Source organism: Trachymyrmex septentrionalis, unplaced genomic scaffold, assembly GCF_001594115.1.
Source record: "Trachymyrmex septentrionalis isolate Tsep2-gDNA-1 unplaced genomic scaffold, Tsep1.0 scaffold56, whole genome shotgun sequence".
Lineage (NCBI taxonomy): Eukaryota > Metazoa > Arthropoda > Insecta > Hymenoptera > Formicidae > Trachymyrmex > Trachymyrmex septentrionalis.
Window position 1 is genome coordinate 543,717 of NW_017305735.1, and position 25,726 is coordinate 569,442.

At 34.0% G+C, this 25,726-nt stretch overlaps 1 protein-coding gene across 1 annotated transcript in view; it reads left to right on the plus strand.

The window, feature by feature from the left end:
* The window catches only part of LOC108752150 (latrophilin Cirl-like), a 399,284-nt gene that overhangs the window by 11,032 nt on the left and 362,526 nt on the right, over nucleotides 1–25,726 (plus strand). The window contains exon 2 of the mRNA XM_018492802.1: nucleotides 24,302–24,339. The gene's annotated coding sequence lies outside the window, so the exon portion shown is untranslated. The remainder of the gene's footprint in view (nucleotides 1–24,301; nucleotides 24,340–25,726) is intronic.

A 25,726-nucleotide genomic window follows, 5' to 3' on the forward strand; every position in this document is an offset into this window, starting at 1 on the left:
GATAACAAGAAACAATGTACATATAGCCATTATTAATTCTTCGCATTCCCGTACGAACATGTGGCGAGCGCGATACGAAAAATATATGCATGTATGTATGAATGTATTTATGTGTGTGTGTTTACTCTTTTTTTACATGAAAATAATAAATCTTCCAATGCACGACAGTATAATGTTTTATCAAGTCCATTCATATGCGCGGTGCAAAACAAATGTATAAGTACCGATAGCATTGCAATTAAATTCTAATTAGAACTTTGTTTGTCTAATTAGAATCTATTTATAAAGCTTAAATAAAAATTTTTTTGAGGTAAAAGAATACATTAAAACAAATAGCATCTTTTCTTTCTACATCTCTGATATTTCAACATTTAATAATTATTGATAATTATATTTTCTCAGATATGCGGATGGATATCCATATCTGTGCGTGAATCACACTGTGTATTTATGAGGAATTTCTATTAAGTTCAGTTCGATTTGCCATCAATGAAATTGAATTAAATTAAAATAATCGTAGATATGCGCATATGATTGCATATTAATATTTACATTCAGATTGTAATTTATTGAATTTATATTATCACATTTAAACGCGGTTGAGAAAAATAATTATTCATGCATGTTTCATTATCTTTATATTTGTTAAATATAATATTTGCGTAATCATTACTACGCGCATCGATCATCATTAAATCAATTTTTTAATTTCATTTCATTTTCTTTTATCTCCAAGAAAGAAGAAAATTCCCTGAGAAAATGAATCGTCACTTACGCGACGGCTTGGAGAACAGCGTAAACTGTGTGTGATTGAGACTCTTCAAAAAAATTCAATTCACTTGATCTTAAGGAAAAGAAAACTACGTGCAAGAGAAAAATTCTTAATCTCTAACTAATATCCTTTCTCAGATCAATGATCGATTGATCATCCTGAGTAATATTTCAAGTGATCGATACTTCTATAAGAGAGGTAGAAATAAGTACGTAATTTCAAGTATTACAACGCAAAAAAAAAGGATATATGTATTTTTTCTCTTCTTAAATTTCTTAAATAAATAATTTTAACTAGAAATGTAATGATGTAAAATACAATATATATTATAATAAAATTGAACTAAATTCTACCTCTCATCTTATATTATCAAACAAAGTTATAAATTGTAAAATAATATTTTTAATGAATCTCGCAGATTAATTAAAAATCGAATTTACCAAATCTTGATAAAGATCTACAGAAGTAAAATCTATGAGAATATTCTATAAATCGTCGAATCTCGTGATACAATTACGCGATACCTTTTCCTTTTTATGTTTTTCTCGCAGATTCGCAATTTAAGTAGCAACCGCATCGTTTAGCTCAACGCTGGGCGCGTCTTTATCCTCGCGGAAGTTCAAAGAAAACGCCGTAAATAGTGAATTGCGGGGACCATAACAAACTCGAATGGTACATTTCGCATTTATCAAAGAGCCCTCATTCTCCCGCCTTCGCATTACCGAGCTTAGAGGCGCCCGAGACGCTTCTTGTAATCCGTCGTTTCCTACGCCATCCCCGCCCTTTTAACTGTACCCCCTGCCCCTCCCTCCCCCCTTGTGTCCCCTTCCTACATTGCTTAGCCTCTCTGTACAGCCACCCCCGTTAACCGCTCTCCCAGGATAATGCCAAGAGAGAAAGACTTCAAACGGAATACTATACTCCCGTATAAATAACAATCTGTGGAGCTATATTGATTTTGGACAGACAAGATGCACCGATGGGAAGTATCGAGATCTGTCATATCAGAAAAAGTACGAAGCGTTCCAAAAAAGGTATTCGATAAGAAAAATTTTCTTCTACAAACAAATGGGAGAGAAACTAATTTCAGTTTCTCATACAAGGGTTAATTACGAGACAATCTTTGTTCGTTTACAATATCGCATTTTGTCAAAGAAAGTGTTTTGTCGATTATGAATTGCATTGGGTGCGTATCTACCGAAAAAGTAAAGCTCTCGAGAATGCCTTATTGAGAAACACGCTGTATATTCACTCGGAAGGTGGGCCTTCCAGAAGTTCTCTCCGAGATGCGAAAGAACATGTCGCGCGCAAATGCGACGAGCGTGTTGGGAAATTGTATGAGAACTTTTGCACTATCGGGACTAAATAAATAGAGCGTGAGTGAAATATTGGTAACGGGTGCATAAAGTGAAAGAGGCGCGCACGTCGATTGGCGTCGACTTCAATTGTTGCGGAGCACAACGGAGGTATCAAAAAATACTGCGCGTGTCAGTCAAAGAATACAAACAAATTCGTTTTGGGACCTGAGTATTCTATAACTTCGTAAACATATTACTTATGCGTATAAAATCCTTAATTCTAGAATGGTACGGTGGATTTTTTAAATGTATGTAGCTCTACTTTGTCCATCTTTCATCTAATTTATGTACAAAATGGAGAAAAAAGTAAATAATAACATGAAACTTCTTTCTCTGTTTGTTTATCAATAAAAAGGTAATTATTAAATATTATAAAATGATATTAGTAAAATATCATTTTATAATACTTAATAATTTATAATTTCATTGATAAGTAATTAATAAGTACTTCATCTATTCTGTAAAATAGACGAAACTGGGTGGAATCATATTTGAGACTCTGACTCTCATCATCAGAGGGTCAATAAATTAGAAATAAAAGTTTTGAATGTGAGAAAAAGGATTATATTGCATTGTTAAAAAAAAAAAAAAAAACTGGAAAACAATTCGATATAAATTTTAATGAATAAAGGAAGACAAAACTTTTTCTGTAATAGCGCGCGTTTTCACCGAGTAAAAAACTTGCTTGCAGCAAGGATACATCCTATATTCTACGAAACAAACTGAATATTTAAGCTACTTTTTTCGTCATTTTCTTGTTAATGCATTCTACTCATCGATCAATGATCCGCGTATCTTTCCGCGTAACGGCGTCCCGATGCCAAGCGTTGTGCCGAACGTTTCTGTGCGAACGCGCACCTGTTTCACGGTGTATATTCCTCAAGACCGTGTACATCGACACGATACTCGCCTGGTCTCGCGCAAAACTCTGAATCATCGGCGGCCGGTGGCCATTTTTCAAAGTTGCCTGTGCCGCGTTGCATTAATAACCAGCGGCTTCGTGCCGTGCGCGAGCGGCGATAACAATGAGAACAAAGAAGTCGAAGGGGTGGATTTCAATCTGTACGCCAACACGGGGGCTACCAAGCCCCTGTTGATCGTGGCCTTAGGTAGCTACTCGATAATAACCCCGACCATTAGGGGCCCGACGATATACGGCTTCTCAAATCCTTGAGGTATAATCGTCGTCCAAAATGCGTTCCCGTTCTTACGATTTCACGGCGTAATTGTATTGTCATCGAATCTTAATTTAGATAATCGTAGCTACGACTACTGCAGTTTTACAGATAAATTACGAGACTAATAATTGTAACAATAATGTCTCTTAATTTTTGCTCATTTTTATACGAATTTCGTCCAACAAAATAAATAAGCAAGAATCAATATAGGCAATTGTCCATTCACAAAAAACAAAAATATTTTTTCTTTCAATTACATTTATTCTGAACATACCAAAAATAGCGTAAAGAGTATTCTATATATTTATTTATAAAACGAATTGGAAATAAGGGCCCTAAACGGATAACCTGGATTTTTAGTGCTGAAATAATTTTATATTAATTCATGTACTACATATCCAATTCCTCAAACTGCGTATCGAATTTATTTTCAAATTCTTGAAACACAATTCTAACAGAACTAGAGTAGTAATATCACAAATTACATTGACAAGCAATTTAATTAACATTGATATTCATAGAATATTTTAGATTGAGCTTATTCGCGCAGTTTGAGAAATCGGATATACAGTATATAAATTCATTCAGAATTAATTCATCACTACAGATCCAGCTTGATCGTTTAGGACCTTTCCAATTCGTTCTTTTCATTCGTGTAGTCATTACGGTTTTATAAGGCACTTTGCATTCTATTACAGCCAAACATACATATTAAAAGATATATATAAAAGATAGTCTCTTTGAGATATTTTGTTTTTAATGGAAATATTACACAGATTTTAATATTTATAAAAGAGAAAGTCAGTCATATCTTAAATTCGTTTAATAGCTGGTATTTTGTGTATCTTTAATCTCACAATATTTTTAGAATTCAGAATTAGATGCATTCATACACATAAAGTGTAGAAGATTAAAACTATATTAATCTTGTGAATGATCTATGGAAACTATGGAATTATAATTTATTTTATGGATCCGAAATTACAGTAATATAAAACGATGGCCAGTATTCACCATAGTTTTTTATTACTCGGAACATCTTTAATATTACTCAACCGTTCGGCTTACTCATCTATCTCTCGGACAGGATTCCAGATCCTGCGCTGTCAGTTTACCCATCTGTTGCTAAGATGGATGTTACACACGTCTATATTGAAGTCAAACAAAAAAACCATAACAATATCGTTTATCCACTATACGGTATTTATTTCTATTGCCCTCTAAGATGGATATATTATTGCCTCTTTCTGTTAATTTTTGGTAAATAATGTTTCAAAACATTGATGTTTTAGGTAAAATGTTTCTTCAATCACAACTCTAATTATTAATTAATTTATAAATTCATAAATATGAAATTAATTAGAAGTATATTTGTACAATAACAGATTAAATTTTTTTTAATAGACGAAAAGAACGAATAGATGTAAAATATAATATTGTTGAGTTGATTTAAACATATTAATAAGTTTAATTGAAAATGTTAATAAAAATAGATAAAAGACAACAGAGATTAAAGTACAATATAGATTACTTTCAAAGGAATCATCAGTTTTAGAAGCTTTTGAAAGCATTCTTGGATGAAAGTCGAAATAATCTGATCTTTTAGGCAACTCGAGAGATCGAGCAATGAGATCTTGTACCTTGAGATTCTCGTGGATCGCAGCTAGGACCATATCCTTTTGGATCCATCGAATAAGCCGACTAATGGCACGCAACGACCGGCTGCGATGATTTGCCCTTTCCCGCCTGCTATTGCATCGTAAACGTAATTTCTGGGAAGAGTTTATCGCGAGCTCTGCCCGCCGGGCCATACGGCACATCAGTGATGTCGGAAGACCGTGAAGGTAATCATCCGAAGAATTTCGATTCTTGCATGATATCTTTTTTGCCAAGACTGATTACATTAACTTGGGAATCGTGAACGAAATATCGCATAAAAACAGATGCCTTTGCGTTATATATAGTTGCATTAGTTTTATTTCTAGTCGTTTATTCTTAAAATATATACAAAAATTCGGAAAATTCAAATTAAGTTTAGAAAGATATGGTATGCGAATTTGTGATGTTTTCTTTACACGGGAAAAAAATGATTTTGTTGAAGCATCTAAAATTTAGCTAAATACAGATCTAAAGTATTAAATTATGTACGCTCAAGCTGATTTGATAGAATATCAAAATTATTTACAACATTGCTCATTATGCTGGAATTTCTTACATAATTATTTTGATGATCCAATAACATTATTTTCCAGATCTATAACAGTTAAATTTTTAAATATTTCGGTAAAATCGTCCTTTCCGTGTACAAAGAAAATATATCAATGTCTTTCCGTGTGAATGAAATATGTATAGTATTATTCTTTGTGTTCTTACGTCTATCTAAACGAAACTTCTTTGCATTTCTGTAACAACTTGAAGTAATTGTCTTCTATCGTAATAGGAAACGAAATCGAAATCGTGATTTATGGGTATCTAATTATGAGTTTTAAGAAACGCCCAATAGCATCTCGTGTCTGATGTATTTATAGTGCAACCTGCAAACGTTGTGGCAACTTGCACAGGCGCGGCGCGCGCGACTCGCTTGTGACTCAGCCGTGAGAAATGATTAGGCGAAAAAATAACTAGGTATAAGGATAATAAGTAGTCGGCGAGGAGAATAGCAAAGACGATGCCGCGACGGGACGCATGCTCATGCCATAATTTTCGAAGCGAATTAAGATTCTTCGGCAGTACATCCGGATAATAGAAGTTTTACATTGTGATAGTTAAAGATGCTGCTAACGGACGCATGGTTGAAAAAAAATCATGCGACAATTTTTTTAATTTACGGGAAACACATTTAATTTGTATCAACAGATATATATTTCATTGCAAGATCTTATTGCAACAATTTAAGTCCACTATTGATAAAAATTAAAAAATTGAGATATAAATTTTGTCGAATAACGTTGTAAAATAAATGTAAAATAAAGTTAAGAATTAACATATAAATTTACTTATATAAAATTTTTAATATAATTTAATCGATTATATTAGCTGAGAAATTTACAAATTATCCACATATTATATTTCTGAAATATTAAATACATGGAAGAGCCTTTGTAGAGAGAGAGAGAGAGTCGTAGCAAATAGTTAATATTAATTCGTGAAATAATTATACTGGCAATGAGTGGTTTATTTGAATTTGCAAATCGATTAGTTTTAGCTTATAGGTACTAGGTACGATTTATTATGCGACTAAATAATATTTGATCTATTGAATATGTTATTTCATTTGTCGATACATCACAAAGTAATTTGTCCGCAATTATTGTCTAACATTTCCAAACTATAACTTAATTACAATAAAAATTTATTCTGTGGTAATGTTGATTAATTCTTAAATATGTTTCATATTTGATTACATTTAATAATCAAGAATAAACAAAATTTTCGACATCGATTTTAGTTTAACAGCTTTATATCTGCAATTAAAATTATTTATAATAAATAAATTATTAATGATACTCTCATCTTAAAAATCATAAAAAGAATTTATAACATGTTATATTGCAATGATGCATTATTGCAATTTTAATAGTTACAATAAAATTTCAAAGTTATAATAAAACAAACACGAGTTTTGTAAGAAATATTTGGTTAGAAAAAGAAAAAAGAGAAATTATATATAATTTGTATTTAGTATACGTAATATTTTTATGAAAAAAAAACCTAACCTAACACAAGGAAACTTTTTATAACTTATTGTCAGGTAAAGTGTGAAAATAAAAATATCTCAATTTTTATTCCCTTTACAATCAGTATAATAGCTTCTAATAACTTTTGACGCGCTAAGGCTAGCATGCAATGAAAATGACATTTGCGAGTACTGATTTGGCTTATCACTTAATCTTTAGCTTCGAAATAACGAGAACGTGCCGCGGAATTCCGGCGATGAGACAGTCTGCAATCTTAATAATTTGCATTCTGTCGGCGGCACTCGATAATGAGCAGCCGGGGGTATATTTACCGCGGCAACCCCGTTCCAACGACGATTGTCCACCCCCCTTGAGTCTTCGGCCGATAAATAACTTCCTTTTTCCGGGCCGCCGCTTTAAGCCACGACGGAAAGAGGAACAGAGAAGAATCAGAGAACGCGGCGTTTTAATTTCCACCAATTAGAAATAATTGCGATTAATTATCTCGGACGAGATAAGAGAGAGAAAGAGAGAGGCAGAAAGAAAGGTGGCATCTGTTTAAAGGACGCTGCGCCGGCCGCCTAACAGGAGGAACGAATAATTGAATCGCCCGAAGTTCCGACTTCGACAATGAGTGTTTCGTTTCACCTGGAACGAGCTTTCTTCCGCCGGCGGCGACGGCCGTAAAGCTCGGCGCGTTGCTGGTCTTTTGTTCCGTAGGAGCTTTCAATTAACGGCCGAAGCATGCAATCCACCGGAGTAGCCATTGAAAATAAGGAATCTCGCGGATAAAAGAAGCCGCGACGTCTCGCTTGCTTCGCGGTCGAAGAAATGCGAAGTCCAAGTGATAAAATTAATTAAATTTGATAATATGAACGAAATTTTTTCCGTTATGTTCGCACTTTTGTGTATATTATACAACTTCTTTTTTATAGACATAACTGTACATATTATATTGTATGTTGTACAATAGTTCATATAGAGTTTTGTGATAAAGCAATATAAAGAATATGAAAAATATATATCTCAATCATGTTTTTCAATTATTACGTAATATATATGCTTAATTATATTATATATTCCTGTTATCATTTGTAATATTCAACGTAATCACAGCTTTCATATAATATTTAGTCATGGAAAAATAAATAAAAAACACTTTTATAAATTACTAAATTGGAATCGATTGCTAAAAAATATCATAATTATTTCCAAGCAAATATTTTGCTCCAAGTAACCGAATATTGTTCAACGAATTTATTTTAAAGCAAATATTGTTCTATAAGCGCTAGGAATATTATTTCTTTTATAAAAAAATGTTTTATATCCAAGAAAGAGTCTTTTGTTATATATTACATGGTAATATAAATACTATTATATTATGATAATATAATATATATGATATTTCAATAATATATCTCATAATTATCGTCAGTACTTTTAAATACAATTGTAAATAAGGGAAAAGTAAAACTCCGTGTACATACGGCATACATCGTATGCATATTTCTGTATGCGAATAAATTCGCTCAGGATGCGCTTCGGCGCGTAGGATGCGCGGTACGCGCATGGGAATAAATCAGGTGCCTATTGATTTTGAGCCATACAATCTGTTTCCCAGTCCGCTGCTTCTCTCGGCATGCTACTATGGGAATATCGAAGATGCCACCATCGCATTTCTCGCCCGATTCGCAACGAAGGGTGTCGATTTAGATTTTACAGGCCGCTCCGCCGTACTCGGGCGAATCCGGCAATTCTCGATCTTGAAACGCTATGCGCTGACTAGTTGTCACGCGATTCCATGAAAACTTTAAGACCGATTTCATGCAAGCCATTTCCAGCGATATCAATAGCGTGTTCATAATTTTATATTTGCAAGTAAATAAGAATGTGTTCGCAAAATGAGTGACGCGACGTTATACAATGCGGTTTGACTTTTATTATAAAATAAAATATTTATTATACAACTATTATATCGAAACAGGATAGATAAATTTAACATCGATGCCTAATTTCAAAGTCAAGTATATACAAGCGAAACACATAAAGTGAAGGAAGAAGAAGAAGGAGCCGCTTTTGACGGATCGACTTTATGAATATTAATGCCACGATAGTCGTGGAGACATATTGTAATAATTATGCGTCCCGTACGTTACGGCGGAAATGTAGAGAAAGGAGGAAAAAAAGAAAGAATTACCAAATAACGAAAATTATTCTTCCGACGTAGTCAGAAATGGTGGATGATAAATCGATATATATTATTAATAGTATCTTAATTGCCTGATTTAATTAATATTAATGTTTCAAGTAATGAGTTGTAAAAGGCTATTATAAAAAGATAATTTGTGTAATAAAATTAATTTTAATAATTTATAAAAGAAAATAATTTTCACCTGTGAAACGGACTCGGACAGGCTTTAATGTAGACATAATTTACCGATTTGATAACTTATCCTTTTTTTATCCTTTTTTTATCCTTTTTTTATCCAGTTTAAAAAACAATTCTTTTTACTGATTACTTATTATTGCAATGAATCGTTAATTTTATCAAAATTGCATAAAAATCATTAGATAGTGTGTTCATCGAATATGACTTGCAACAATTTCAATGTAATTCATTTTTAACATAATTTACAAATTAATCATATTAACTTTCCAATTAAATTCATCATTAATTTAACGATAGAAATAACTGAAAATAAAAGGAAATAATGATAAATTATCGTACAGCTAAAATGGTTTATGGGCCTCGTGTATACTGCTTCTATTTCCCTTAACGTGTTCGCTTCCATATTCCTCGATCAGAAATGATCGTTATAATTCAGTAGATAGAGATCGTTGAGAATTGAAACGATCGATAATAAAACCCTCACGCTCTGCTCGGGCGTCTATAAAAATTTAATTCGCTTCCATCGTCTACTTAAAGGATTTATCAATTTTTTCCTTAATGCGCATATCCGCTATACTAGTAAAATTGCCATAATTATTATTACATGATTACGGTATAACGGGAAAATCGGTGAGCACACCTCGGTGATCGGTAATAAAATCTCAGACAAGAATTTCTATCTCCTTGAGGTCGACCACGAGATTATTCCTATATGATATACATACGTGCATGTTGTATGTATATAAATATATTATATATACATATATATATATATATATATATATAAAATATATATAGAGCATATTGTATATTATTGCTATAACTAGAATTAGAGCAATGCTTGAAGAGCAAAAGCTACAATTTCTCCATGTTTTATATTTGCACGTGTCATAACTGCACATGTAAACGTGAAAATATTGTTTCGGATTTGCAAACATTTCATGAGCTCATTGCGGCTTAAGCTATGCACATAGCAAAATATGAACCTGTAAACCATGCTAGCCCAATCCACAAGTTGAACTTAAAGTTTACTGATAAATTAAAACGCCATGCTTAGTTGTATTTAAGTAACTGTTATTTTCTTTAATAATTACATCAAATAATTTCGTATATTAGGTCACTATATTATAATTTTATTTACAACATACTTAAAAAAGTTTTTAAAGCGTTATTAAGAATAGATTATATTCAAAGACAAGTTCAAAATCGTAAAGTAAAGACTTCGTGAGAACTATTTAAATCGAATATAAGAAATTAAATGATTCATTTATTAAAAATGACATGTTTTATATATATTTATATTTAATAATATAATCGGAAAATATATCGTCCGTTAGAAAACGTGGAAGTTTTTGTTTCAAGAAAAATCCCTGTGTTCCACAAAACTCCACAAAACTCCACAAAATGTGGGGAAGACCTATAGGAATGTAAAAATATGTGTAGTATAGGTATATCGAGCCACTTGAATGTACTTGAATCAATTTAACTTGGATATTACCCTCCTCGACACACGACGGCGACAACAGGACGACAACGGACGAGGGAACGGACGAGGAAACGGAGGAGAAGACGAAGGTGTCGAAAAGGGCGAGTAGGAGGGGCCGGGGCCTCTCGGATTCCGAGACGACCTCGGTTGCATCGGCAGATGCGGCCGGACCTACGGACACGTCGTACGCCGCATACAACGCCGCGTCGTGCCGGTGCAGCCGAAGGGAAGAATAAGGTAGGCGTGTCGCGGCCGCGTTACGTGCGTGCGTGTACACGACAAAGAGAGATACGCGGGCATAAGCCGGCTTATTACGCGCCGCCGCGGGCTACAAACACGCCGAATAATGGCCGTAGCTCCGCGTGGCGGAGTAAGCGGCGGAGCGGGCGGTATGTGCGCCCTGGTATCGTATTAAATTATAATAATTCCGGCGCGAATTATTAGACCGACCGGGAGGAGAGGAGGAGGAGGAAAGCATACCAGGGGCCCGGCTACTGGCTGGTTACGCGCTTTCCACGTACCGTTGCGGCACCATGTTGCGGCCCAGGTGCGCCGCGTCGGGGGTTTCGACGTTTGTTAACAAATATTTTAAGCCGTAACCAGACACCCCCGTCGACTAGGAAACGGCGATGGAAACGGTGATTCGTCGATAGAAACATGGAAGAAGATTCGAATACCTATATGAATTTCGAGAATAAATCGGCCGTTTTACCGGATAAAGAATCAGCGTTGTCTAAATAAATTTATTTATTTGCACGAATTTGACAAATAGAAATAGAGGATAAAAAAGGATTTATATGAAAGTGTATTTATCGTTAACTTCTTTCATTACGACGAAATGCAAATATTAAAAATTTTATGGTAAGAGGATTCAAGATAATATATTTTTGTACGTCAACAAATTTTCTCTAAATATCTACTTTAGCGTGAAAAAATTATTTAAAAAAGGTTTGGGAAAATATATTGAAAACAAAAATTTCTGCACGTTACAAGATGATTCATTATTAATACTGTAACATTCGCTTCGAGAGAAACCTATTAGCGCTACTTCGTTTCTATTGCATAATGCATTTTCCTCGCAAGATGATGTTACATTCGGCGAGCACGCAGCGCGCTATACGTCGCGATAATTCTCCGAATTAAATTGCAAATGCCGACGTATTCCCAAGCAGCGTGATATATGGCAACGGGTTAATTTGATTCATCTAGGTTGTAAATATATCTTTCTTCCGACCAACCCGCTCCATGGCGCATCTCCACGATTAACAATGCGCATGCGGTGGATGAAAGCGCGTCCGTAACAAAATGTTACATGAATTATAAACCGGAACGCATCATAATTCTCTTCTAACCCGCAAGCCGTCAGCCAACGAATTTTTTTCAATTGTAAAGTTATTTAGTTTATCAATTGTGAACTTATTTAAAGTTACTTGAAATTAGATGTTAATATTTGCAATACTTTTTTAACGGAGCCAGTTATTATTTCAATACGCAGATTAATAAATAATTAATTCTAATATGCAAATATTAGACGGTAAGAACGGTTTTGCTCATCTAACAAAATCCTTTCTCTTAGTGTCGATGACAATGCTGTAAATACTTTTTAACATTCTAGCAACCAGTTTGAATGTCCTTATTATAATTATTTTGATAGATTAGATTATCTAGAGAGTTTAAACAAAATTAATTTACATTTAACTTTTTTAGATGCTTTAATAAAACCGTTCTTTCCTATGTTTATACATTTGCAATTTCGCTGTTTATTGTTAGTTAAATTATAATTAAATTAAAAAAGAATTAAATTAATAAATTCAGAATAAATATATATTTAATTTTATAAATAATTTGTATATAATATAGTTTTATTAAAATATGTTAAGTAACTCTAATTATATCCGTGTGTACAGAAAACGTAAAATGATCATTCTCGTGTTTAACGAAAAAGAGACGTTCGTTAAACTTAAGAGAACTGAAACTGCAATAAACCTGGGAGGCCTAATTACACCGTCGAACGCGAAGAAATCGAGAACCCCGATATACTTGCCGACGATCGAGTTTCCGTATCTTTCGTGTCAGGGGAATAGCTACGAGGAGCCAATTATGGTTTCCTTCGTCATTGTCGAGCCTGGAAAGGCTCACATTACCCGGTGCGGGGAAGAGTGGTTCAAGAAAAACGCGATAGCGGGAATCGTCTCGTACATTCGTGGAGGGTTGAAACTATTTCGTGCGGACTCGCCGGGCTTTGTGCTCGATGACGAGGATGACAGGCACGTAAACGACGCGTTTCCGGTCTACGCACTGACAGATGCTGATACGCGTAGGTCTCGTAAGAGCTACGGAGGGACATGCGAGGTAGGCGTACCAGCCATAGACACGTATACTTCATACTTATGAAGACATAACAGGCACTATGGGAAGACTTTGCGGGCAAGACATTACAAAGACATATTATCATTAATGAGATTGCTGCGTTATTAGGAGTGGAGATACAGAATGCATCGCGTAGTATCGAATTTACTTTTCCTCATTTACTTTAGCTTGCATATTAAAAATCTGGCCAAAAATGGCTAAAAATATTGGAAAATCAAGCTATTTTCCGTCGATGAAAAAAAATGGTGATGTGATGAAACAATTTGGATATCGGATTCGATTTCAGAACGTCAAAATACACAAGAATACCACAGTCTAATCTCCGAATCAAACATTAAATTTTATTTAGTGTTTCAAAAATATCAATTTAAAAAATTTAATGTAATAATGATGATAGATGTTAAAGTTCAAACAGCAACAATCACATTTATTACAATCACGTTTATTACATTGATGACAAAACGAATAGTGTTCGTGTCAAGTGTTCGGGGAAAGAAATTAGCGGCCGGTAGTTTTCAGGAGCGTTGAAGAACGTGAGAAGGAATGAGTTCGGACCGATAATGTAGGTGACCGACGATGCGTCAATATTGAATCGCTGTGGAAACGTTGTGTGCGAGTGTGAAGTGATCGTACACCGTTTTGAGACTGACAACGGGACCGATAAAATTTATCGTCCATTCCTGGGAGCGACGTTCGAGAAAGAAATATCAGTATGAAAGAAAGTCGAATAAGAATGCTTTCTCGATGAGACGTACATACTTTCTTTCTTCGAAGATAAGCTAAATCGTACCGTCGACAATTCGAAATTCCGTTCTATATTCGAGGTACGCCGAAAATTGACAGATTTTCAGCTAGAATTTTGTGAGTTCGCAGACGTGAATTTAGTTCCGAGATTTATTAGACTAACATAAGCCTTTAAATAGGTAAGGTTTTAAACTCACGCGCGCGAGGTCGAGATTTATTATACTAGATTTTAAGTAATATAATCTAATTAATAGATTCCCATTTGAGATTCAGTACTTCCGAAAAGATTTCAGTAACTAAATTTTCGGATATAAATTTAGGATTGTTAGATTTATGCGATGTTTTCTCTCAAAAATTTTCAAATATACGAGTTTGTAACCCTAAATTTGCTTTAATATGATTGATTTTATTGGTAGATTTATATATTTATCTCACAGAAACTGACTTATTTTTATCTTACAAAATTATGCACTATTTCATAGAAACAAGATTTTAATGTATTTATATAATTATATAATAAAAATATAGATAGATGTAATTTATTAACATTTAAATTTTAATTTTCAAATTAATATTTTAATTTTCAAAAAAAGAATTTTGACATTAATTCGTTATCAATAGCTGACAGCGAATCAAAAATTTCAATCTCCTAAAAATCAATCAAAATTAATAAATCATGAAAAAATTTCGCTAGTAGCATAGTGGCATCATAATTGTCACATATTTGTAACATTAATTCTTGATTCTAAAACGAAAAGTTTCTAAAATATTCCTTAATTTTTATTTCATAGTACACACGTGGGAATCGAACATTAATTATGATGTCATCAAAATGAAAATAATCATTTAAAGAGAGAGCTCCATATCACTCCTAGTTATTTCATAATCAGTCATAATAAAAAATAAGGTCGCCTTTGTGGCTGCAGCACATAATCTGTTACACTGTAATTTGTTACTCGAACAAATTTTTCTGTCAAGATAAGACATTCTTAACTACTTGTATTTAAAAAGTAATAACCGGTAGCTTTAATACCGTATCAAACATTTACTATATATATATAACACATGGATCAATAAGTCCCGAGACTAACCCAGAAATGGCGCTCGTAGTAAACCAGTAACCACGTCTTTCTAGAGTACTAACCTTTGCTTGAAACGTGTCAAAATTTTAAGTCGATCGGACTAGAAACAGCTGAGTTATCGAGGTTAGAGTAAAGTCGTTTTGTAGTTTGTTTAAAAAATCCTTTTTCACCAAGACAATGCACCCTGCCACAAGTCGATGAAAACAATGGCAAAATTGAACGAATTGGGCTTTGATCTGCTTCCCCACCCCCCATACTCGCCAGATTTAGCCCCCAGTGACTACTGGCTCTTTGCTGATCTTAAAAAAATGCTCCAGGGAAAAAGATTTGGCTCAAATAAGGAGGTCATCGCTGAAACTGAAACTTATTTTGAAGCGAAAGATAAATTTTTTTATAAACATGGTATTGAAATGTATCACCCTAAAAGGTGATTATGTTGATGAATAAAAAAAAATTTTGCAAAAAAAATGTTTTCATTGTTAGTCTCGGGACTTATTGATCCATGTGTTATATATAAAATATGTATACTATATCTTATCCATAAACAAATGTTTTCTCAAAAATATTTCTTATTAAAAAATCGATTTTTGATCCTTTTTATGTCTATGTTTTATTATCAGTAATCGTTCTTAAAATTTAAATTTTAATAACAAAATTGTTGCAATTATTAAAGTATTTTTACAAAAAAGACTTTTTGATTCTCGTTTGTCTTTGACGTCTTTTTATATTTATATCCGTCCTAATGTTCGGAGGTTGGGAACGATTTCGATCATCGGCGGAAACTTGTCGCAGACGTGGGGAACGGCTTTTCGATACGGAAAAAATATTGTGGGTGGTGAAAGAGAGAGAGAGAGAGAGAGAGAGAGAGGAAAAGAGAGGCAAGTTGATTTCAAATCAAGATAGTGCCGGAAGCGAACGATGCAGTTGGGCATTCGCGATGAAAATAAATCAAGCCCGGGATGGACCGCCGGGAGTGTTTCTCTCCCCCTCCTTCCCTCTCGCTCTCTCGTTTTAATAAAACGCGAACGAGCAGCGGGGAATAATAATATGATTGACAGAATTATGGTTAATTGACACCTATCGATCGTTTACGATAATGGGCCAATTAAAAATCAGTGCTCTTGTCGGTTGTTTACGTCGCGCCGACGACTGCATTCATGCTCTCGTCTATATGTACAGTTTGTACGCGACGTCGCGCTGCCAAATTTGCGAAAATTCTGGCGGCGGTCGCATTTGCGATGCAAAATAATGTGTTAAAATTCCGCTTGGACTGTCGTCCACGGTTGTAATTCGGCCGACGATCTTTTTTGTTTCCCTCTTTTTTTAATGAAAGTTAGTGCGAATGCGTCAATGGAAAAAAGGGAAATGGAAGCTATTCCTCTTACGATTAAAAGAATCTCTCACGACACCTACTATCCTTGAATTTCGTAAAAAAATCTAATTTTGCTTATTTTTATCTTCATAAATAATAACATAATCAGACGAAAAGTACGTATTAAAATTTTCTAATCAATCATTCAAACGTCAGGCGAATAAATTTTAAATAATTTTCTTCACTTGCCAGACAACACAAAGTGTCCGAAATCAGGACATAAGACGTCTTTCGTGTTTAAAAGACATCTTATGTCTCAATTTTAGATTTTGTCTTTTTAGATGTTGTCTGGGTTATGTTTTGAAGTAAATACATAATTAGAAACTATTTTAAATGAGGGAATTTACTGTAAAGTAATAGCTTCTTATCGTTTGCCACAATGCTGGTGCCAGGAACTAATTTTTTTTTGCATAAAACAGAAACGTAATCCGCACGATACGCCCATGAGTGCACGTGCACATTTCTTTTACGGTTGGGGTTACTGAAGATGTTAAAGTCGAAGCCGTAAGGGATTTCGATGGGCATCGCCGTGTTGCGCGCCGTCGCGCTAACAAGACGTTCTTTAAAGGAGGAAAGCGTTTCCCGAGTCACCAGTTAACATCTTTGTCTCGTATTCTTGTGCCCAGCTTGTGAATATATTCATGAGGTAGTCGGCGTATCGACCGAACTTTCGGGACCACCATTTTGAATCGCAGGTGTAAAAGAACGCATTTAACTGCCGTGAAATGCGCGCAAACGACATTTTGGCAGTAATACAAATTCGTACGTATCTACCCTTTATGGTCGCACGAGAGCTCGGGTAAACGATTTCAGCGATAATCGACAGTAATTGGAAAAAAAAAAGTTGCTATTCCAAATGGATATACACAGAAAAAAATATAATTTTACTATTATAAGAAGTGATTACTCAATTAATTTTTTTTCTCTTTTAAGTAACAGTTATCTTTAACAAGGAATATTTTCTTCATAATAGATAAAATAATATCTTAATAATTTCTTAAAATATACTTATTACAAATATTAGAGGAGAGAGAGAGAGAGAGAGGTGAGAAATTCATTATATCATATGCATTTTTGTGAAATAAATAATTAATACTTAAGCATAGTATGTATTTTTCTCTGCGTATATTCATAAACACTTTGATATAATAACAGAAGGAATATTAGGCACAATATTCTATTAAAAATAAATGAATACGACAAGTAAAAATTATCCTAATAAAAAAAGTGTTTCAATCCCACGTCTTACTTTGTTCCCTTTAATGGCAAGGTCGGGCTCGGATGTGACCTATAACCTTATCAGTCAAAGAGTTCGTTGTTTTATTGCAGTTTTTTAGCTTTAAAGCTAATTAAACTTTGTTATATTTTTTATTTGCAAATAAACAAAAGAAGAAGTTTGTGTTATTATTTACTTCTTTTATTCATTTTATATTGATTACATGAGAAAATGTAATTTTTCCGAATCTGGATTCGACTTCACTTTTTTGAATGTTTTGAAAATCCTTGTTATTAAAAAAGACTTAAAAATAAAAATGTCACAGATTCCTACTTCAGCCGAAGCTATTTTAAACATTAATTTGAAATCCAATTATAAACAAGAATAACCACATTTCAATATAAATGAGAGATATTGCACAAACATGTTTCATGATGTCTCGACTTACAATCAATATCTCGAATCAGAACTAGTGAAGAATCTATGAACAAGGACTACTATGGAATCTACGAATCTACGAATTAGAGATGGAAAAGATGAATATTATATAGGGGAAATTGGGGTTAGTAGACTATTGCGAAAGATTGACCAAATTTACGTTAAAAACACTGGAGACATAAGAATTCATCTCTTTAGAAATGTGTCTTGTAAGACATTTTCGAAAAATCGTACACGTAAATAAATTTGTTATTTTTATACTTTTTGTTTTAATTTTAGAATTATATGTAGTTTATTTAGAGTTTTATTTTTTCGTAAAGTTTTTTATTAAGATATAATAAAATATATCTTAAAATATATTATTCTTTAATTTAATAATCCTATAGTCAATTTGTTTATTCTATATCATGTATCATTCTACCCTGATCCTAGGATTGGTTGACAGCAGTTAAGGCATGCATTAGAAAAATATTTCTTGTTTCACATCAATTATCAATTTCCACTTATTATTGAAATATTACTAGATAGTCAAATGTATGTAGAAAGTGGTACAGAATTTACTCTTTTTGATAAATCTCTTTTAGTTTTATCTGTAAAAATTCTAAACTGAAAATGAGTTGGCCTACTGACCCTAAGTCTTCTCTAAATGTTTCAATGAGCTGTATAATATACTTTAATGGAGCATGCCAATGAAGAATGGAGATATGCAATTTCTAGACAATGACACACTCTGATACAAAGATTATAGATACTATTTTCTTTATCACGGATTCGTTGATTAGCTAATGTCGTTTTACTATCATAAGAAGGAAAGAGACAGAGAAATAAGTATTTATAATAAGTATTTGTCTTCCTTTTCTCCGTCGTATCGCAGTTTTCTGGTATAAGGAAGATATGTTTCAGTACATTATACAGCTCACTGGTATACGTTGATATTCATTTTGGTACGCTTCTGTATTGTATTATGACATCATTTGTTTTCGTCAAGATATTAAATTAATCAAGAGAGAGGAATCGCGACTTCGCATTATCGATACATCAACGCGGTCTCGCTCGAACGCGTGCGCCGGTAAAGTACACTGACGGGGCTTTAATGGAGGCTGCGTGTGTAACGTAGGTATATATAGCGGGCGTCGGATGTGTTTCGCAACGCCGCATCGCCCAAGCGTACAATAAACCGATGTGTATTCGAAGAGGCTTAACTAGACGAACTATTCCCGCGCAGTTTCTATTAGTAAATCACCCGCGTACTGCATGGCATAGATAACGACCCCGTGGCGCAACGACAATGCCTTCGACGGGGAGAAACTTAATTAAGTATATATTAATTAAAATCATCTCTACCTCACTCACACGCCAAAGCCAGTTCTATATGCGCCTTGTTACATGTTTCTACCAGCATTATCCATCTCCCCACTCTGTTTTATTGTATACATGTTACTGCATATTTGCGAAAATTAAATTTTGATCGCCACGCGTTCGGTATCGAATTCCAGACATAAATAGGTATAGGTCCAACATATGATTACGGATAATTATGAAATATAGTAACGCATCGACAAAAATATACTAATGCATCTATGTTAAATTTCTGAATACACTTATGCTACAAACAGATCGATTTGTTGTTTCTTTTATGAGAAATTCTCGAAATTTCAAGATATCCAGAAAAATGAAATTGGATCTGACCCGATGCCTGTTTTGTTAATATTTCAGCTAATCAATATAACAAAATGATAAAAGAAATAAATAATAATGTATCGTAAAACTTTTTTCTCTGTTAAAGCTGCCTCATAGGAGGGTTAATTCTCCAATACGGAAGCTTCAAAAATAAACTACATAACGATGATTCGTCAGTCAAAGTTATTCAAATTCGGCATATGGTTTCAAATAGGTCAACGAATCTGAAAAGGTTCAAGCAATGAAGCGCCGGCGGCGATCTCAGATTTCGCGTCAATTATTCGGGCTTAATAAAAATGTACGATACGGCGAGCGCACAAAGGAGGGTCGTCGGCGCTCCGCAATCCCTTTTCGCAAAATGCAACGTCAAGGAGACGAATCGGTGACATCGGAGAGAAGCACCCTTGTTAACGTTTCCGTCATCCGTCTCCTTTTGTCGGGACAACCCTTTCTCTCCGGGCGACTTTAAATCGTACCGGTCGGACGCGTCGGATAATTTATAATGCTATCTTTTTCGTTCGTAGATGGGTTGTGTGTATGTGTATGTGAGAAAGATTAGCATTAACCATATATCAACTATAATGTGGATTTAAATATTTGAAGAATAAGCTCGGTTTACTTTGCAATTCCATAAATGGTGGTGCTTAAGATAAGTTGAATTACCAATATCTAGTTATAATGTTAGAATGTTAAAGCAAGTTTTTTTTTGTTTTCCTCCTGAATTCATGAAATACAATTAAAAGCAATATATAACAATGTATTCTTTGTAATAATATCTTCGTACAGTAATAAAGTTTCCACTCTGTCGCGGTCTAGACCATTTTCGATCGTGTCGAGACGTGTGTGTGTGTGTGTGTATGTGCGTATGTCGTGTGTGTGCCGAGCGATGTGTTCGAGTAAGTGACATTTCATGTTTCGGCTCGCGGAAGACTCGAACGACACGCGGGATACGTTAATAGAAATATATTCGTTTGAAGGAGCACTCCTGCGAAAATCCCGCTGCGCTTCGTTCGATCGTGCGTAACTATCAAGAGAAAATTTGAGTTTAATCTTGTGAGAAATTGTAGAAGTAGATGGATGCGTGCGCGGAATAAAAATAGATGTGTGTGTGTGTGTGTGTGTGTGTGTGTGAGTGTATTTATATGGATTGATATAATAAGCAGGATATTCTGCTTGTGAGAGAAAAAATATTCTCCCTCAACAGGAAAATCTTCGAGACTAGATATAGAGAGCAAATTCAGGTTTTATCATGCGAGAAATTAATATAAAAAAACATGTTATAACAAAGAGATGTGATAACAAAGATTTGTACATATTATTAATGTAATACGTAAAAAAAAAAAGGGAAAAGAAAGGAAGTGCTCTTGCAATAATGAATGCAGAGATTGCTCTATTTTCATATTTTCTCGGATACTTATTAATTACTTTCCGATTTTTCTTGGTGCGCTTCCAGCGAAAATTCCCGTGTAAAAATGTCGCCGAATGCTTGCGGTGAATATGAATAACGCAATGATGCGAATACAAGAGTCGTATCCTAAGAGTCGTGTCGTTACGCCTTTTTTACACTGCCTGTCGATGATAAATTAAATCGTGGTCGAGTGCCACGTACGCGTATTTTTCATAGAACACTATCGTATGAACGACCCTTGTGTCTTTCTCTCTCGCTTTCTTTGCTTCTTCGTTTCACGTTCCATCGTCTTCGGCTTATCGGCGACTCTCGGATTTTAATTTCGCCTTAGGGCGACAGCTCATCCTGCGATAAATAATGACCGATAGCCTACACAGTCGCCGAAACGCCAGTATCTCCGCGGCACTTTTATCCGAGGAAGTTCTTTATTCTGTCACCGTTTAAATTTTTACATATCGAAATGTCAATCGAGCTGTTCTTTTCATTTTGCATCAGTAACCTTTATACGTTTTTTATTTCGGTGACATATCATAATCACAGATAGAAAAAAACCTTTGAAGAGTCAATGAACCGTATAATATATAACACTAAATATAGCAGTTTGCCTTTAAAGTATATCTATCGAGTTTGAAGCAGATAATTTTTTTACTACAAAATGTCGCATTCATGTAAAATGAATACAAAAATTACTAACCATAGTTAGTTGAGTAAGTTAACCGTATATTTGAAAAATATCTTTCATTTGAAAGAGAACTGTTATGTAAACGTGTTATGATGTAACAATTTTTACACGATTATTTTTAGAATAAACATCCGTCATTTTGTCTCTATTCTGAAAATTATCACATTAACTTAATACTAATAATTATTTTTTTCGAATAAATGAAAAAAATTTAAAGCTTGAGAAGATATCGTCAGGAATAAATCAGTCGAATGGTTATCTTTGGCGCGAGGAACAGCGCGTATCACACTGTTGTAAATTACACACACCAGATAAAGTAACAAATTGCTTGGGTAGAGCCTGATCGAGCGCAGAATGGAAACCTGGACAAAAAGGACAGCGATCAGAAGAGAACGAGGGATCGAACACCTTTATCGAACTATCGACGATCCTCTCATACCGATTCTTGCGCGTGTAATTTCACGCCCAAATCGCGGAAGTTATGGCAATAGGGTTGGCGATACAAGCCATAAATGGGACCGCCTGACCGTGAACGCGCCTATATATATATATATATTTGTGTGTATGTGTGTGTATGTACAGGCCTCCTCCGGCTGGTTCGAGTCCGACGGGCATTTTCTCTCTTCGCGGGGCCCGGTCTCTTGAAAAACAAACAGTTAAAGCTAGGTGGTCCCTCATTAAGTTGGCACCACTCCCGGGTCGTTCCCCTTTAATTCAAGTCGATCCCGATGCCGCACATAGAAAGGGTCCCGGAAGGGTCTTTGGGTCCCGCGGGGCTCCATTACACACGCGCAGCCAGGCAGGCAGGTATGTGTATCCGAGTCCTGCATGGCAGCGCGAGTGAGATGTTGGCTATGCGAAATCAATGTATTTGATATACGTGACCATATCGCTACACCACATACACACTGACTGGCAGAACACGCGGCTCAGTCTGCTCTCCACGCATTCATATATTTTACGCGTGTCCGAGTATCGAACATATTCAAAAGTCGTTTGCTGCGACTGGCAAGTTTCTGAGAAAGCAAAGATATATTTTATTTTTATTTTCCATAAAAATCCAATCGTATCGGTAGCTTTTAAAAAATTGTTTCCGACGTTAATCTCTGAAAGATAATAATTATTGTTGAGAAGAGTCAGGACAATCTCTCGAAGGTTCATAATGAGTGCTTTCCATTTGATGGTAAAGTGTCGTTCTGTTCTTACTCATTGAAGAAAGAATGATGTTTGTGTCGACTTGTGTTATCAAATGGAAAGCATTCATTAATTTGTGGATGACCAAGATTCTTTCACGGTGGAAATACCTTGAGTATAACCAAGAATTTTATGAAATTGCAGTATAATTATTAATGAGGATGTTTTATAAAGATTGATGTTAAAAACAGAAAGAAAATGCTACATATGTTTTCTTTTTCAAAATATCTCGAAAAACTGCAGCCTTTATAAGTTTCTTGTTTACTTGATAATCTATTTTGGATTATTTCAAATTTAGACTAAATAAAATTACAAAATCAATACAAATATTTATGAAATTAATTTCTTAGGAAGATTGTGCGTTAATAATTTTCTGATAACTGCATACAATTATTTTCGTCGAAAACTCCTAACGAAGCAAAGAGCGCACGAACCTGCTAACGTACGCGCAATTCGTAGTATAAGGAAAATATCTGATAATGGGATTACATATAGGGAAAGGATTAGTGAAATCCCTCCAATGCAAAAGCTTAGTATGTAATCTGTACAACATACCGATATCTTCGACGCGAATCACGAACGAGACAACGAGCGTATCGTATGTAAAAACACTATGATCGCTCGATTAATATATTTTTCAATTTTGATTTTATATAATTTTCCTTTATTTCGTGAATATTTAAAGCGCAATTTTGTAATTATTGTTTTCACATACCTTTCTAAAATATTATGAAAGTTATTAATTTTAATAATTTTAGATTTTAATCAAATTTAACATTGATATTTTTTTTTTATCAAATATCGATTATTTATCCCGATACAGTAATTATAAGTGTGAATTCTCATCCAGCAGGAAATATACATATACGCTGATAATACATGAAAGAACCATTACTATCTTCTTTCTTTTTCCTTTACGTTTTATCATCCTATTGTATAATCTCTGCTATCTCATAAGTATATCTACTCAATCAAGAAATATATCCTCATAATACAAATGTAATGTGAATATAAATTAATACTAATGGCGTAATATGTTATCGCAGTTGAATTATAATGAAGCAATTGCGGATACTTAAAGAAATATATTTTAATTAGCGTTGCTTTATATATATTTGTGTGTGCGTGTGTGTGTATTACTCGTATATTTGCAGAATCTCAAAATTTAATCTTTAAAACACACATACGCGTACGATTATCACATAAATGCATATCCTATTTATATCCTGTTAATAACTCTCATTTTGTGTTACAGATACGCGTCAACGCGGAGGAAGAACGTGGAAAAATTACGTGAGTACATAGACATATCACACATACATACGAATGAATGTGCTTGCCAATTAGTGATAGTTGATAACGGATACAGTTGGATAATGATACCGTCTGTAGATCTAGTAATCTCTGCAACATAGATCATCTTCTCACTTTCTCTGGCTTCTTTGAGAAAAGAAAACTACAGATACACTCACGGGCACACATACACTCAAAATCCTCGACAAAGAAAATTCTTTCGCTTGTATTATTACGAAATTGTACGAGCGAGTGCGCGTAGAAATAAAATAATTCGATATAAAGTAACGTATATAAAATGTTTACAAAATATTTATTCTCTTCTTTAATAAGCGAGACCATTATTCAAAAAAGTGTAAAATTTACACTCTTGAATAAGTGGCAGATTACATATAACTCTTCTTTGGAATGAGATTTCATACTTTTGGATTGAGATTCACTCTAAAAAAAGAATAAGATTTCTTTTTGGAGTGAATCATACTCCAAAAAAGAGTGAAAATCTGTCACTCTTATTCAAGAATGCAAATTCCAGTCTTATCTTAATTCCACTCTTTTTTAATAGTGGCAGTATTTTATCTCTTTTGGAGTGAGATTTTATTCTAAGAAATTTAGAGATTGAAGCAGTACCGTAAAATAATTTTGTTTCAAAATATTCGTATTTATAGATATTTCATGTTAGTCAGTTATTTCAAAAGTACTACATTAATTTGATCCGATTAATAATAGATATAATGACTAGACTTCGACTTATGAAAGGATATATTATAATATATACTCATATATTAGAGCACTGCCTTCTCACTTCCTGAAATATCTCGATGACAAGACTGTTTCACACGTTCTCGTCTTAATTCCTCATGTTTGAATATCCGTACCTGCACAATTAGTCTCGAAAAGACATGCACTCGCACGCGTAGTCTTTAACCGTCTTCGTTACTCGCGTTGGCCAACTTTATGACGTTGTCCATGTAACTGCCGTGTTTACGATTTTATTGAACCCGCTCCTACCGGTATGTATTGCCTGGTGTGGAACGCGTCTAGTGTGAAAAGGAAAACTTTATCGGGACAATGGACTCTTGCATTTTTAAATGCAGTTCTTAAAGCAATGAGACTGAACATTGAAAAATAGAACAAATAAACGAATAATCAAATTCAATTTTTAAGGTTTCATATAAAATAAAAAAGTTAATTATTATTAATTATTAATTATTCAAAAAAATTTGAAAATGCATGGCGATTAAATCTTGAAATGGTCACATAATTAGATCAATTCTACTAATATTAAAAAAGTTTAATTCAAATTAGAATTATCACATTTTAAGAAAAAAATTATAAATATTACATACTCTCTCATTTTTGTGTTATATAATTAAAACATTTCATAAAA